The sequence below is a fragment of the Salvia splendens genome, chromosome 17 (assembly GCF_004379255.2).
Source record: "Salvia splendens isolate huo1 chromosome 17, SspV2, whole genome shotgun sequence".
Classification (NCBI taxonomy): domain Eukaryota; kingdom Viridiplantae; phylum Streptophyta; class Magnoliopsida; order Lamiales; family Lamiaceae; genus Salvia; species Salvia splendens.
In genome coordinates this window covers 9,774,214-9,790,372 of record NC_056048.1, presented here as the reverse complement: position 1 = coordinate 9,790,372, position 16,159 = coordinate 9,774,214, and the positions used below count along the sequence as shown (strand labels likewise).

At 43.6% G+C, this 16,159-nt stretch overlaps 1 pseudogene; it reads right to left on the bottom strand.

Annotated features, from left to right (window-relative positions):
• Window positions 1–16,159, bottom strand: part of LOC121774283 — a 94,260-nt pseudogene continuing 78,101 nt past the window's right edge.

Genomic DNA, 16,159 nt, shown 5'->3' with positions numbered 1-16,159 from the left:
TCATAGGCTGTAAAACAACAACCTATAAACCACAACCATCCCAATAACAATGCCCATATCCGCCCACTTCGACCGCCCTATTTCTATCTGCCAAACACGCTCTAAAATCTCCTCCCCCTTGATCTGCCCAAACTGCCCGTCGGGCAGCATCAGCCCCTCGAACTCATTCTTGTAGAAGCCTTTGTTGGTGTATCTTTGGAATGAGATATAGTAAACCGGAAACTTCCAAACAACCTTCGGTATGTCGTCGGGCAGCCGGAAGAAGCCGTCGTTAAGAATCTTGATGCCCTGGATTCCAGCCCCGGCAATGATCCTAACGAGGAAGTTGGGCACGAGGGTCGCCACGGTCATCATTAGGCTCTCCACCAACATCACACAGCTCAGGAGAAGGATCACGAAATAAGCAAAGTGGCTGGCCGACGAGGTAGTACGCCATTGCTCCGGGAATGACCGTTACAAGGACAAGGTATGGGAGGGAGGAGATTGTGTTTCAGAGAGAATCGACTAACAATTGTAGTGCCCGTTGAGACGCTCGCGCATGAATATCTGCAGAGGGAATCGACTAACAATTTAAAACTAGACGACAGACTTTTCTCTGTATTACTTTATTCATCTTTCCTACGTTAAAACATCCAATAACGTTCTCTCTCTCTACTCAAACTCCTTCAAATAAGAATGCATAAAATCTCAAGCCGTCCCAAGAAGTGGTCATCTTCCTTAGAACGGAGGAATTACTTGTAAAAAATTCTCATGTCTTTTTAAAATCGAATTATCTGAAATGCACCAATACTTACTTTCATATCCTCCACAAAAGAAGGGAAGCCTCCAATTGACATAAATGTCATGAAAGATGAAACAAAAAACCAACATTGAAGCCCTCCCCTGTCAAAATAATTAAACAAGTGAACAAGTAATTGGAATAAATCGACCAGCTGATAGTAAAATTATGATTAATTAAAAGAGTGAACAAATTTTGATCGAAATTCAATAATTTACAAACTTTAATTCCTAATGTTTATTTATATGTTGTCTTCTATTATGACATTCTATATTTGATTTATAAATAAGTTTAATTACGATTTAACACACATAAATTTAAGTACCTGAATGGAACGATAAGTGGAGCCAATATTATGAAAAACGGTTCCCACGCATAAGCATAAAGCAACATTTTGTTTAGACAAATGCCTTCCTGGCGGAGGGTTAGGCGGACCCTCAACCCATTCATTCCACAAAAACAAGTTGGTTACAAGACATCCCAAAAAGAGGTCGGAGATTACAAAATATGCTACAATTACATCAGAAATGAAACGCCTAACATGATGTTCTTGAGAGTACGCAAAGGGCTCCTCCTCGACCGAGGACTGAGTCACCTGAATACTCTAAACGCTACTCCAAGCCAACCTTCCGGAGATTCCCTTATTGCCTTCCTTGTTCAGCCCATTGAGTTTGGAAGCGGAAGTTAGGTATTCCGTTTGCCTCCATCTCAGCCAAGGCTTTCAGCCTAGCCGGTGCTGTGTACTGGTCGAAGACTCTCAGACCTTGCCCCTCCAGTCCCTGCTCTGCAAGGAAGTCTGCTGGCTTGCTTCCTTCTCTCGCAATGTAGGATATTTTGGTGTTGAATCCTTTGATCAGATGCTTGACACGACAGATGGTGTGTCTGATCTCTGCTGGGCCGAGTTCATCCCTTGTTATCATTTGAACGATAGTTATCGCGTCCGTTTCCCCCCAAATATTCTCTCCACGTCTGCTTGCAAATTTGATACCTAGCTAGAGTGCTTTCAGTTCAGCTTCCAGGCTAGAGGCTGCTTGGACGGCATCACAGAAAGCTGTGATCATTTTGCCTTCCGAGTTGCGGACAATTCCTCCCCCTCCTGCCTTATTTCTTGAAGAAGAGTACGCACCGTCCGTGTTTACTTTGATCCAATTATCCCTAGGTTGGATCTTTGTATCCACCGGTATGCGATTGGCCACCAGCCGCCACATGAAGATGGACATGGAGGGTGTTAGAGCCTTGCTCCAAACGTGTTTATATGCTGTCAATCGGCTGATGGTTTCGAGCTAGTTGCCAAGCTGATGCCGAGGTGAAGTTACCGTTCCCAGTAAGATTCCACCGGCAAGTATCCTTATCCGTCCTATAGAACTGGGTCTCCAAAATTTTCCTTAGGACTGATGCCGGGCATCCCCTCTGCTCAAGAAAGGATCCGAGTTTTTCTTGATCCCAACTATCCCCTCTCCAGAAACTACACACCAATAGATTGGCATCCGAAAGTTCCGTGTTCACCAGATCCTGTAGCGGGGTTTCCTCGAGCCAAATATCTTCCAGAAAGCTGATTTTTACTTCCCCCAGAGACCACCGCATGAAGGGTTGGATTTTCTTTCCCGCTTGAAATATATGTCTCCAGATAGGGCTATGTCTGCGAGACATAGAGACCACCGGTGGCGCAGAACGAAAACAGTATTTGGCGTACATAAATTGTGCCCAGAGAGACTCTCCTTCGCGAAACCTCCACCAAAGTTTATAACTGAAGGCCCGAACAATGTCATGGAACCTCCGAATGCCCAGCCCTACTTCTGCGCAAGGTCTGCAACAGTCTAACCATTTGATCCAGTGAGTTTTCCTAGAATCATTTGAAGAGCCCCACAAGAACCTTGCTAGGATTTGTTCCATGCGGTGGAGAGCCGATGCGGTTGGTTCTAGGACTTGGAAAACATGGAGAGGTATGGACTTGAGCATACTTTTGATGAGCATGAGCCTACCTCCAAAGGATAAGTGTCTATGGGACCATGAGAGTACTCGGCTCGAAATTTTGTCTCTGATAAACTAGAAGAGCTCATTCTTTTTTTCCCCCTGTACAGAGGAACGCCGAGGTAGAAGAAAGGAAATGAACCCCTACTAAAACCTCCATTCCTCCGAGTGGAGGCTGCCCATGCCGAGTTTTTATCATGCACATAAAAGCTGCTCTTAGCTGCATTGATTTTTTGGCCCGAGACTTCTTCGTAGTGTTTGATTACATTGTCCAAGTTTGGTTTGTGCCGCATCGCTCGCCTGTGTAAAGACCAAAATATCATCTGCATACGAGAGGTGCGATATGCTGATGCAGTTCCTCCCTGTACCATATCTCATCTCCTTTTTGCCTATTATGAGTTTGTCTAGCAGCCGAGAGAAGTAGTCCGCTGCGAGCACGAAGAGGCCGTGTGATAACAGGTCTCCTTGTCTGAGTCCCCGCGATGATTGGAAGAATCCTCCTGGGCTCCCGTTAATTAAGACAGAGAACCTGCAGGAGCTGATACAAAGCTTGATCAGATCGATCCATTTCTCCGGAAAGCCCATGTTATGCATGGCTTTCAACAGGAAGGCCCATTGCACTCGATCGTAGGCTTTTGCCATGTCAAGTTTGACCGCGACATTAGGTGATGGGTGATTTCTATGGATGTCGTGTATTAATTCCTGAGCAAGGAGGGCATTATCGTTGATGAGTCTACCTCGGATGAATCCACTCTGGTTCGGGGAAATGATCTTTGGAAGTAGTAGAGCCAGCCTTGATGCCAGAATTTTTGAGATAATTTTATTCGTTACGTTACACAGGCTGATTGGTCTGTAGTCCGACCATGCTTCTGGTTTATCTTTTTTCGGAAGGAGGATAAGCATTGCTGACGTAAAACCTCTCGGCATGTAGGACCCCTCAAAGAAGATTAAGACTGCCTCATGCACGTTCGTTCTTACTATGTTCCAGCACGTTTGAAAGAAAAGGGATGAGAAGCCATCCGGCCCAGGTGTGCTATAGGTGTCGATGTTCCACACAGCCGTTTTAACCTCCTCCAACGTTGGGGCTGCACATAACGCCTCCAAGTTAGTGTCTTCCGGCAGTTTCTGGAGTATTGAAAAATCAGGTTGAGCTGCGGCCTCTCCTTCCGAGGATAGAAGATTCTTAAAATAGGCCGTTGCCGACGCTCTAATTTCTCCCTCCTCACTAATTTCTCTGCGCCCTTCCTTGATTGAATGAATACGAGATCTGATCCGTTTTTGTTTTACTCATCCATGAAAGAATTTTGTGTTTCTCTCACCCTCCACCGCCTATTTGATAGCTGTTTTTTGTTTCCAAAACTCTTCTTCCATTCGAACTTGCAAGATATATTCTGCCGAGCTCTTGTTCATTCATTCTCAGTTCTCAGCTGAAGGATCCGCATCAAACCTTGTTTGCCCATCGGCTGCTCTACGTTCTGCTTGCCTGAGGTTCTCAAAGAGATCGCCAAAGATTTCTTTGTTCCATCTTTTCAGTGCTCATTTAACTCTAGTCAGCTTCAATTGGAGATTAAGCATTCCATTGTATCCGGTGTCCGCGACCCACACCTCTGCGATGTGTTGCATGAATTTGTGGTGTTTGGTCCACATGTTTTGGAACCTGAAAGGAGAGCGATGGACAGAGCCAGAAATGTTACAACGAATAAGCAAAGGGCCATGATCGGAGGATACCCGAGGTAGATGAGTAACTCTTGTAGATTGGAACAGATTTGTCCATCCTTCTCTGAGTAGTATTCTGTCGAGTCTTTCTCTGAGCGTGCTCTTGGCCCAGGTGAATTTTGGTCCGTCGAATCCGGGATCCAACAGTTGGCAATCTTCGATTGTTTCTACAAAGTCTAGCATTTCCCTGTATCTGCCAGTAGTTCCCCCTTGTCTCTCCGTTTCCGATGTCAAGGTGTTGAAGTCTCCCCTCACCATCCAAGGCAGGCCATCCATTTCCCCTGCCAACTCTCGAAGTTTACTCCACAGAGGATATCTTCCTCGTCGTGTGCACTTGCCATATGCTACCGATATATAGCATTGTGATGGCCATTGCCGGGACGTAGCTCGGACGTGAAGCAGCTGTTCCGAGTCATCCAAAATTTCAATTTGCACCTCTTCTTGAGATAGGATCCAAATCTGCCCGTTAGTGTTGCTGCCCCTAAAGACTAACCCCAGCTTTTTATTAAGAGCGTTGGGTTGAGGGGGGACCAGAGGTTCGATAATAGCCAAAACGGATAATCTGTAGGTTTTGATCAGGTGCTTAAGCGTGCTCAGGGTGCCTACATTCCCGACCCCCCGGGTATTCCAAATCATGAGGTTGCTCGATATGGAGAGACTATAGTAGCTGACCTGAGGACATCAACCTCAGTTTCTTCTGTTCGGTATCATCAAGTGACTCGAAAGCATCTGGCCTCTCAACCAGCTTATCTCTTTCTGGTAGGTTGTTGATTCTTTCCAGATAGATGCCCCCTGTGTCCACGTCTTCTGAAATAATTCCAGAGTTCATGATCTCCTCAAAAGACTCAACATTGAAGCCACCATTCTCCCGCTGATAGGGGTAGTTAGGTGTAGACTGAGGTTGTTGTGTTCTCCGCAATAGAGTAAATCCCCTGGTATTTTGCTCTTCCCTCGCCCCTTCGACTACATTCCTAACTGCTCATGGTGAAAGCGAACATTGTCTTGTCTTGTCCTGGGGCTGCTTGTCTGAGTTTCGATGCGGTGAGGTCGAGGTTTTCCTGTTTTGTTTCCCCTTTTTCCTCACAACCAACTGGAATCCCTCTTCCTCCAAATTATTCTGCTTCCCTTCCCGACTTGGGAGGTTATTATCTCTTATGCTTGACGAAGGGCCTTCAATTTCGGGACTCGTTTGAGCCGGTACCGTGATAGCTTCCAATATGTCAAACGGATTGGGCGAAACGATCGGCTGTGGCTGAGCTTCTGTCTGCCTCGCAGCTCTTTGATAGGCTCCATAGTTACCCTTTTGGGCTGCCGATTCCACCTCACTTTCCTTTCAGCTTGTGCTCTTGTGTAGTCTTTCCTTTCCGGTTTGTTGCCATTCCCTTTCGCATAACATATCTCTCTAGAATGACCAACATGCCGACAATCTTCACAATAAAGAGGAATTCTATCCCATGTTACCTTTTGACGGATTTCCCTCCCCGCTAGAATCAGAATGATCTCTTCAATAGGTTTTTTTGAGATGTCTATCTCGACACAGATGCGCGCGAATGAGAGTCGCGATTGGTTAGATGTTGCCCGATCCACTTGTATAGGGTTCCCCAGAAGCTTCCCAATTGCAAAGAGGGCCGAATGTTCATAGAGATGTATCGACAGTCCGATCAGATTGCACCAAACGGCGGCAATGGGATATTCAAAGAAGGGGTCGAATTCTGCTGTCCACTTGAATACACGCATAGGATGTCTATCAATGTACCACACAGGTGCCCCACTCGGGCCATTCAGCATTCTACCATAATCTAACAATTTTGTGAATTGGATAATGATGTGTTTTGCATTTAAATATTTCCAAGAGAAGCCACCGGAGAACTTGATGTTACCTAAAGCCTTTTGAATATGAAAAACAGTGGGGATTGAATGTGAGAATTTACCAACCACTGTATACCCCAGTCTTTCTGTTAGGAATTCGGTATCGGCCGTCGTGAAAGAGATCATGGGGATTCCTTCGGTCTCTCCTGCCTCTCCTAACGGTTTGAGCTTGTCCGGATCAAAGGCCAAGTGCTCCGCCACCAGCGGCTTCGCGGCGGATGGGTTGAGGCCAGAGATAAGTTTGTTGTTGTTTCTGTTCGACCAGGCATTGAATGGTCTTGATTTTTCATTGCCATTCATCCCTCCGTTTTTGTCATTTGTTTCCAGTGGAAGCCTAGCCGGGGTGCCATCTAGATCCATGCTCTGGACATTGGTGTCACGTTCATCTTGCTCAGCATCAATATCTTTATGATTATCCTTGATAGAATTGGATCGAGGGGTTGCAGGGCCTTTTCCCCTAAGCGGAGGGAAGCTGATCTCATAGTCGGACTGCCCTCCCCTGTTCTCCGGGCTAACTATGTCACTGGGGTTTCGGTGAGGTCTCCTCGGCGGTTGGAGTGGCTGTGCAGCATCTAGTTCCCTAGCTGAGTCGGCTTCTAGGTCTCCTCGAAGGTGATGCTGGTCAAGATGTGCCACTGTTGCAGTTTCCATATTAGGTGAGAGAGGTTGTTGACTTTCTAAAAGTTCATTTGTTTGTATGTTTTGTTCCACCACAAGGATATCCTTTGCATGTCCTCCCTCCTCACTTTGTTTGTAACCAGCTTTTGGGGATACGATCTTTGTCTTCTTGTTCAGACTGGCAACGGCAAAAAAGTACTTTTCTCCTTTGCTTCCTTGGAGACCGGTGCCGGAACTTGGTCGACAACTGCCGACGAAGATGGGATGATTGCAAGATGTTCCTCTAGTTGGTACGTACTGCAATTTCCTTCCAGCATCAGCATATCCGTCTTCTCGGCGTCAATGACGGCCTCCGCTTCCACATCTTCTTCTAGGCAGTCCACGAATGCCTTCACAGACTGGGGCTTTGCTATTGTCCCTCAGACTTTTCCCTTTCCCCCTCTTCTTGCCACCTTGCTGCTTTGCTGCAGAGGCTTTTCCTCCAGTCGGTCCTTGGGATTCCGAGAGTGCGCCGTAGGTAAGTCGTTGCCGGATAGCCCTGGTTTCCGGAATGGACGTCAAACTTTTCCGACCCTTAGAAGGTAGCTTCGAGGTGTTACTCGCTAGGAAGCGCGGAGATAAAGACTTCCCCTTCTTCATTCTTGCAGCTTGTTGTCGTAAGAGCCCTCTTCTAGTGGCATAAAACGGAGCGGAGGCTGGACTTGGTTGGGGTGGCAGGCCTTCCGGAAGCGGTTGAGGTGGTGCAGGGGGTTTTTCCCCTGGTTCCTCCATGTTACGGCAGGCTCCGAGACAGGAGAATGGTGTCGGTAGGGGCTGATGGTGGATGAAAGTGCGAAGGTGGGTGACCAAGATCAGGTCGGAAAACCGACGTGCAGTTAGTAATCCGATGGTGGGGCGGTGTTGCAGGCGAAATTCTCTTAGAGAGAAGCGAGAGGAATCTTCTCTGGTGCATAAAGCAACATATATTCCAAAACGAAACCAGTAATATCCCACATCACGAAACATGTTCAAATATGATCTTCTTGTTAAAACTGCACATTGACTTATCAACCCTGCTTGTTTTCCTTTCTTCTCCAACCATCCATTCTTCTACAGCAACCAAAAAAATGAATATTTACATTTTTTTATTTTAATCGAAATAATTTATTTGTAATCAATGTAACGCTCTATATATGCATGTCACGCGATGAACTTGCTTAATTAATGTATGTATATTCTTTCATTTTAATAATCATGGGATGATAGCTGACTACTTTAATAATAGCTCACTTGAATAAGTCAAATCAGTGTATTAGAAAGAGTAAAGGTCAATTTTGGTGCTAAACATATGGCCGAAATACGAATTTGGTCCAAAATATTTATTTTTAGAAAAACGGATCCATAACGAATGAAATTCGTGTCGATTAGGTCCATTTTTTACGGTTCCGTCAAATTTTAACGATCAAACGTCGATTAGCCAAATGTAAACCCGATTAGGCTTAATCTCGAATTATTAGTCATCTAATTATTGTAAAATGTTCAGGACCTATTTGAGCTTTATTATGAATATTATGGACTACTTTGACGTTTATTAAGTTATATGTTTTCTGATTCAGATTCACAATAAAAAAATCCATCCAGAATTTCTAATCGAAATTCAAAAATCCATCCCATAATGGTATGTAGAGGATTCAAAATCAATCCATCATATTCAAAATCAAATTCAGATTAAGATCCAAAATTCAAAATTCATCATTCAAAATTAGGGTTATACATTCATATCCATCAAATTTCTTGAATACACAAATAATTGTTACAACAACAACAAATCATAGACAATTCGACACAACATTCACCAATTTCTCAATTTTTTGCTTGGTTGGTGACAATCCGAAGCAACGCTACCTTCTTGCAATTGCAAAAACGTAGCTAAATCGAAGGTCTTGAGCGTTGCTGCCGTCTCCGGAACCCCTGCTGCACCTCGAGTCGGCCGTATCCGATGGGTCGGTCGGATGGTGTATGGTGGTGTTGCAGAGAAAGATGAAAGTAGAGTTGTTGGAGAAGAAAGGGAGGGAGAAATGAAAGTTTTAAAGTGAATCTCATATATTTTGCATTTTAATATCATAAACTTGTTTTTAATTTTGCATTTATAATTTTGCATTTCAATTTTTTCAATAAAAATGTATATATATGCTACAGTAATCAAAATTGCCTAATCGGGTCAACATTTCGCTAATCGACAGTTGACCATAAAAAATTGATGGAACTGTAAAAAATGGACCTAATCGACCCGGATTTCATTTGTTTTGGACCCGTTTTTCAAAAAGTGAATGTTTTGGACCAAATTCGTATTTCGGTCATATGTTTAGGACTAAAATTGGCATTTACTCTATTAGAAATGACTCTCCTGAATAATTTAGATCACTAAATAGGTCACTCGCTCCTTTAAAAAAACTGGGATGATTTATCCACTCATATATATACTTCTTTCGTCCGCTATTTATAGTCCCATTTTAACTCGGCATCGGTTAAACCAAATTGTTTGACTTTGAAGAAAAATGGGAAAATGAGTTAGTCGAATGTGAATCCCTCATTTATATATTGATTTTATAATTGACTGTGAGTATAATGAGTTAGGTGAATGGCAGGTCCATTTACTTTGAATGGAAAAAGGTAAATGAGATTATAAATCGCAAATACTCCGAAATGGTAAAATGAAACATTCTTTTACGGACGTAGGGGGTAGGAATTATGATCATAATTTTGTCGACATGAGATAAAAAGGAGTTTCAATATAATTAATTGTGTGGTTCGATGATCATCAAACTACCCTATTTATAATAGAGAGACCCATCAAGAAAAGCTTTCAATACGCCTATACCATGCGTGGCTGGAATAATTATCAGACTTTAAAGAAGTTCATTAACAACTTGAGCTTGTTTTAATATCATGTTAGAAATTGGTATACACATATTCTTAAGAAATCTTGAAAAATGATTATTTATATAATTTTAGAAGAGTCAGAATCACAATTTTATTGCTACAAAAGTAAATTGTATCCATACACCCATTCGTACGCTGGGGCGGACGCAGAAATGAGCATTAATAAAGGCTATATTTTTAAAATATTATTTGAAAACAATTTTCCATGTGATTTAAATTACTAACAAGGGCTTTAGTATAATTATATGTATAAATTATGAAAAAAATATTAAACTTTATAAAAGAAAAAATTAAAAATATAAATTCATTAGGGGCTAAAGCCCTACCCTCTCTCCACATGTGTCCGCCCTTGTCCGTACGTAAACACAATGATTTCAAAAGATATTTGAGAAAGTTATTGTCGATATTAATTTAATTATTAGGTGTGTTATTTCAAATCAAAATGTTGTCGAAAATAATTGTTTAAACTGCGATACACTAACCGGGCAATACAACCCAATGAAGTACGGAGAAAGTAAACGGATATAAATTGAATTGAAAATACAAAACAGAATTCGAAACAATAAACCGTAAAGATGTAATTGTAAGCAGAGTCGATGAGTCCTCTTTCCGCAAGATGAGATACGCCCCGGTAGTGCTCTCGGTTTGGCGTGTCGTACCCAAAGATAAAACGACTTCGTCTTGTTCGTTGCAGCACCGCAGACGGAACAAGCTCCGACGAACTAGATGATGGCGAGGGCAGAGCTTCGACGGGAAGACAATGCAGAGAGAGGGAGACCTTTTGTCTCCCGTTGTGCGTCGGGGTCCAGCGAGAACGTTTTGTCTCCCGTCATGCGTCGGGGTCCAGCAGGACCATGACGTGGACCAGGATCCGTCGGGGATAGCGTGGAGTTTGGGGTGGTCTAAAAAGAACAAGCGGGGCTCAAACCACGCTCAACGACCAGCTCCAAAGAACAGCCCAAAGACCACCCAAAGACCAATTGCCAAGATCCAAGGCACAAGGCACCAGGCACCCGGTGCACGGTGCACGGGGCACGGGTCAGGGTCACGGTGCGCGGGTCGCGGATCGCGGTCGGGCGGCGGCGGCAGCGCGTGCGTGTGGGCTCTGTCACCCGTCTTATTCCACGATAATTATCACACATGATAATTCATCTGATTAAATACTTCATCAAAGAAGTCTATCATCCCCGATTTGGGATAATTAAAACTTAGTTAATTAACCCCTTAGTCTTTTCACATAGTTCATTTCTAGCTTTATTGTGACCAACTTTAATACATTATTTCTCACTCACCGGGAATCGGATTTGAGAAAATGAATATACTACGATCATCTACTCGGAACGTCGATCGACGTTCTTACATTTAATTTCACAAAATTAAATGTCTTGTAACATTTATTATTAGTCAAAAATCATTTGACCAAGCACGATTCTAACAATCCCCCACATGAGTGGAAATTGCCAAATGCATATGTATGCAGACACAAGCTCAACCCTCAAGAGGTATGTGATAAGGAGGAAAAGGTGAGACTATGACTCTGTGTGTGTGTGTGTCAGCTGGCCAGAAGGGTACCTAGACCTAGCTGTGTCGTTGGGTCTGTGTCTATCTTCCCTATCAACAAAAAAAAATACCTCAACCCACTTCTACTGGCTAGTATAGTGGAGTAAGGGTCGAATCCCACAGAGATGGATGTAGGCGAGATACACTTGCGATGGCATTCTGGGAGCGGTTGGTTACCTACCACACTTTTTTGGGGTAGAGTTTTACCTAGTCGGAAAATGAAATGGAACCTATACCCCTCCTGACCAGTAGGTCAGGGTGGGCTCTAAATGCTGCGTGCTAAAAGAAATTAAAATGCGTGTGTAAATTAGGGTACCAGTGTGCATGTGAGAAGCTACTAGACGAAACTTACTAAAATTGGCTAGACAAAAGGTAAAGAGAATCAAAGGACATGCTGACAGACTGTCTCCTAGGTGTGTAGAAAAGCTGAAAAAGTGCAAGTACAAAAGCAAAAAGCAACAAAAGCAACACAAGTGGTCCCATTCTTTGATTGTGACATTATCTTCTTCACCAAGCTAAACAAACAAGATCTAACAAACTCCATTGATGAATGATCAAGCTTGAAAATTAGTAAATGTAATATTTAACTTGAAATCGAGAACGAAAGCTAAGAAAACTGAGATCTACGCAAACTGGTCAATGGGACAAGGTGACAGAAGCAAGCGGAAATGATTCCCATGCAATTTTTGAGGAACTTAACCCGATTAAAACTTGTAAACACTCCAAGAAAACCTAGATCTAACTAAGCAAAACAGATTCAAGCACTTAAACAACAGAAATCAACGTAAAACTATCAGATCTAGCTACTAGGCAGAAAGAAATAATAAGCAAGCTGAAACACCACAATAAACTTCATTGTATTCAAGATTATCACCCAAAAGATGTTCCAACTAAGTAGCTACTGGAATCCAAGTCAAAGGCAAGCAAAAACAAGTACTTAAACTAAGAAATCTTAAAAACAAAACAACTAAAAGATTGTTTGGCTCATCGGAAACTGAAACTGGAGGAATTTCTGGAACTACGGCGGCTGGAATGAATCAGGCATGATGCTCCTCGCTGGCAGGTGGCCGGAATCTTCAAGTCAGGCTGCTGGATTTAGATGGAACTAAGAGCTAGTTGAGCTATTCTCCTCAAAAGTGATGTAGTAGTGATGATAAGTCCTAAGTGAAGTGGTGTAAAAATTCCCCCCTTTTCTTTATGTTCAGCTCCTATTTATAGGGTGGCTTGCCCTAATTTCTAGGTCTTTCTCTTTATGTGGAATGACAATTTTGCCCTTCTTTAGATAGGTGATTATTCCAAGCAAGTCCTTCCTTCTCGTGTCCAGTTCTGTAGCATCCATCCTGGCCAGTTTGCGTATTTTCTGCTCATACTAACCAGTTTGCACACTTTTCGTAGCTTTTTCATTCGAATTCCTTATGAACCTTTCCTCCTGATTTAGTACTTCAACCTGCACACTTTAACAACTATTTTGCAGATATTATCCAATAAAGCACCTTATACTGACCAGTAACCAAGGCCGAGAACGAGACTCATCAAACTGCTCACACTTAACACATACTTGTCCTCAAGTATGAAGAAACAAGCTAAATAAAAATAATGAGTTAAGTTCGCAAGCCTGGTTACCTCCCTTCACCGACGTAAGACTCTAAAGCGTAAAAGACTCTTCAACACATAGATGACTCACAGAAAACAAAAAACAAGAAAATGGACAAAAGAAAAAAAACTCATAAACACATTACACATGCTATATTTTAAATCAATCCTCCCCCTTGGGTTGAATTAATCCGGCTGTAAACAACTTCGAAATTCTACCACCCTCCCCTTCACTGGCTAGTCTATCCGCTTGTCAAGATCGCCACTCTTATAAGCTAAAAGCTAGGTTCGCTCAGTCACTCATTCCTCACCAGAAATGTTAGGACTATTCTCCCAAATTGCTGAACCACAGATGCTTCGGACTCAGATCTCACGTGCGGCTCCTGAAGGGCTTTAAGGCTTGTAATGGGGCTATTGGTTTGTAGTGTTTGGGGTGGGTGTTCCTAAGGCTCTAAGGTTCAAAAACTACTACTTTATTTTGATGTGGGGGAAATGTGTGTATCTGAGCTTTTGGCTGTTGCTTCTCTTTGGCTGGGCGTTTCCTGATATTGACCTCCAACTGGTCAGTAGCTTCTTTGTGGCTTCGCCACCCTTATTCCTTATTCCTTCTTTTTGTGGTCAAGTGTTTTCGACCATTTTCTTCAACATAATTTTTTTAATGTGGCTTTGCCACAGTTATTCCTTCTTTTTTTGGACCCGTAATTTTTCGTGGTCAATTTTCTCCTTACCTCTCGATTTCTTTCTCCAATTGATTTTTCTTGTACGTCCTTCTGGCCAGTCGCCTTCTTGCCTTATGCCTCGCAAACACACAGTCCCAGTGGCTAGTGGGTTATATCTGGGTATAGATTTGGCTAGAAAGAGGGGTTCTAAGGGTGTTTTTTTTGGCATGGGGGGATTTCCTAATGCCTTCAGGACTTGCTACACGCGGTCACCTTACCCTAGGCATCATGTGGCAGCCACTCTTTTCTTTCCTTTTTTTTTTAAATATTTAGCTGAAAGTGGTTCCACTTTAGGCTTTTAACTCACCATTTTAAGAGGGTTTCCCAAAGATAGACATGTAGTCTACGGGTTCTCCCTCCTTCCTCTTTTTTACAAAACAGTAAGGGAATGATTTTTCTTCCTTCACCTCTTCATCAGGTTCTGTAGTGGTTTCCCTTGAACTCTCTTCCGGACCTTGATTGATTTGAGGTTCAGCAACTGGCTCAGTTTCATCAGGACCACTCTTCTTGGTCAGTATGTCTCCCTTATCCTTCGTCTTGGTTGATTCCCCAAATGACTCCTTCCGTTTAGGCTCCTTGTAGGATGTTCCTGACCACAATGTCACCTTCCTCACATTAGCCTTGTCAGGTATGTGCACCGTAACTGGGAGCCTTTCCGCATTCCCACAAATCTCGTTCAACGAACTGGCCAGGTAGGACAGTTGTTTATTCAGCATGTCCATATTTTCCTTATGCTCTTTCTGGGCGTTTTGCATGCCTTGCACCACTTCATTATTTGACTGAAATTCGATCCTCATGGTTTGCTGGTAAGCAAGCATCTCTCCCATCATCTCTTCCATAGATCTTCCTGACTTGTTTTGGTATAGGAAATGGTTAGGATTTTGTTGATGGTGGGGATTATACTGGGTGTTAGGGTATGGGTGGTAGGTATAGTTTGGCTGATTTTGATGAGAGGGGTACTGGCCGAATTGGTTAGAGTTGTGGGGTTGACTGTGATTGGGATTCAGGTGGTGTAGGTAGGGATTTTGCTGGTGATGGGAGGTATACTGGCCGTTGGGATGCGACTGGTAGATGGGATGGTTTTGATTGTAAGGGTAGTTTGGCTGATTTTGGTGTGAGGGGTACTGACTGAACTGGTTGGGGTGGTACATAAACAGGGTTTGAGTTTTAGTTATGTGGGTTCTGGTTATGGGTTTGTTGGTTCCTTCCTGACCAGTTGGCCTGGGGGTCGGGATTTGCTGGTCCACGGTTGGGATTCTGGTTTGGGTGGGGGGTTGTATTGGTTCTGACCTTGACCTTTGTTCTGATTTTGGTTCCCGTCTCCCTATCGAAAGTTCAGATGGTCCCTCCATGGTGCGTCCCGCTGCCTTCCCTGGATCCAATGCCCACTAGAATTGTAGTACCCGACAGCACTAACTTGCTCCATATTGACGAAATCATTGGGCTGATCATAGCCCTGCCCTTGAATTCCCTGCTCTGCACCTTTGTAGCTCCCAGTTGGGGAAGGTGTTGGTGCGTTCTTCTCGATCGCGCTTAGGGGTGTCTTCTTCAATTCGTCCATCTTCTGCTCTATCTTATGCTCCTGGTCAATAGACAAGGCACTAGCAATTCTTTCTCAGCCATCCCTAGAATTGTCGTACTCCTTCTTTGCACTCAATAACTTCCCTAGGACCCTTTTAGCTTCGCTGACCCTTAACTGCGTGAAACTCCCTCCTGACGAAGAGTTTGCCAAGTCTTTCGTTGCCTTGTTCATCCCCTCATAAAAGGTATGATGTATTTCTATATCGGCAATACGATGATTCAGACATGCATCCAAAAGACTCATATACTTCTCCCAATAATCACTCAAGGGTTCATCATACCCTTGCTTCACACTGGTTATCTCTATCTTCGATGCGCTCGTCTTCGATGACGGGAAGAATTCTCCTAAGAATGCCGACTTGAAATCTGCCCAACTCTCAATGGAAGTGGGGGGGAGTCGCATGAACCAGGTGTTAGCCTTCCCTTTTAGAACGAATGGCAAAGCCTTCAATCTGTAGTCATCCTCGGTCACCCCTGCTGGCCTTCTCTGTGCCCTACAAATCTTACAGAACTCATGAAGGAATTCGTAAGGGCATTCATAGCTTTTTCCACAGTACGTGGGCAAGATTGCAATAACATGGGGCTTCACATCACAAGCTATCTGCCCCGGGGTGACTACTATAGCTTGCGGTGGTTCTCCTTCGGTATGCGCGTTCAGCGTCCCGATCTCTGGATCGTCATCATTGTGGTCTGTCATTCTCCTTGGGTTACCCTCCAACTGTAGTACCTATTCTGGTATTCCTACCTCTATGGTGTCTTGCTCTTCGTCACTACTCGTGCCTATGTCAGACAGAGCTGTTGACAAGCCAGATCGAGTGGTTACGAGTATAGA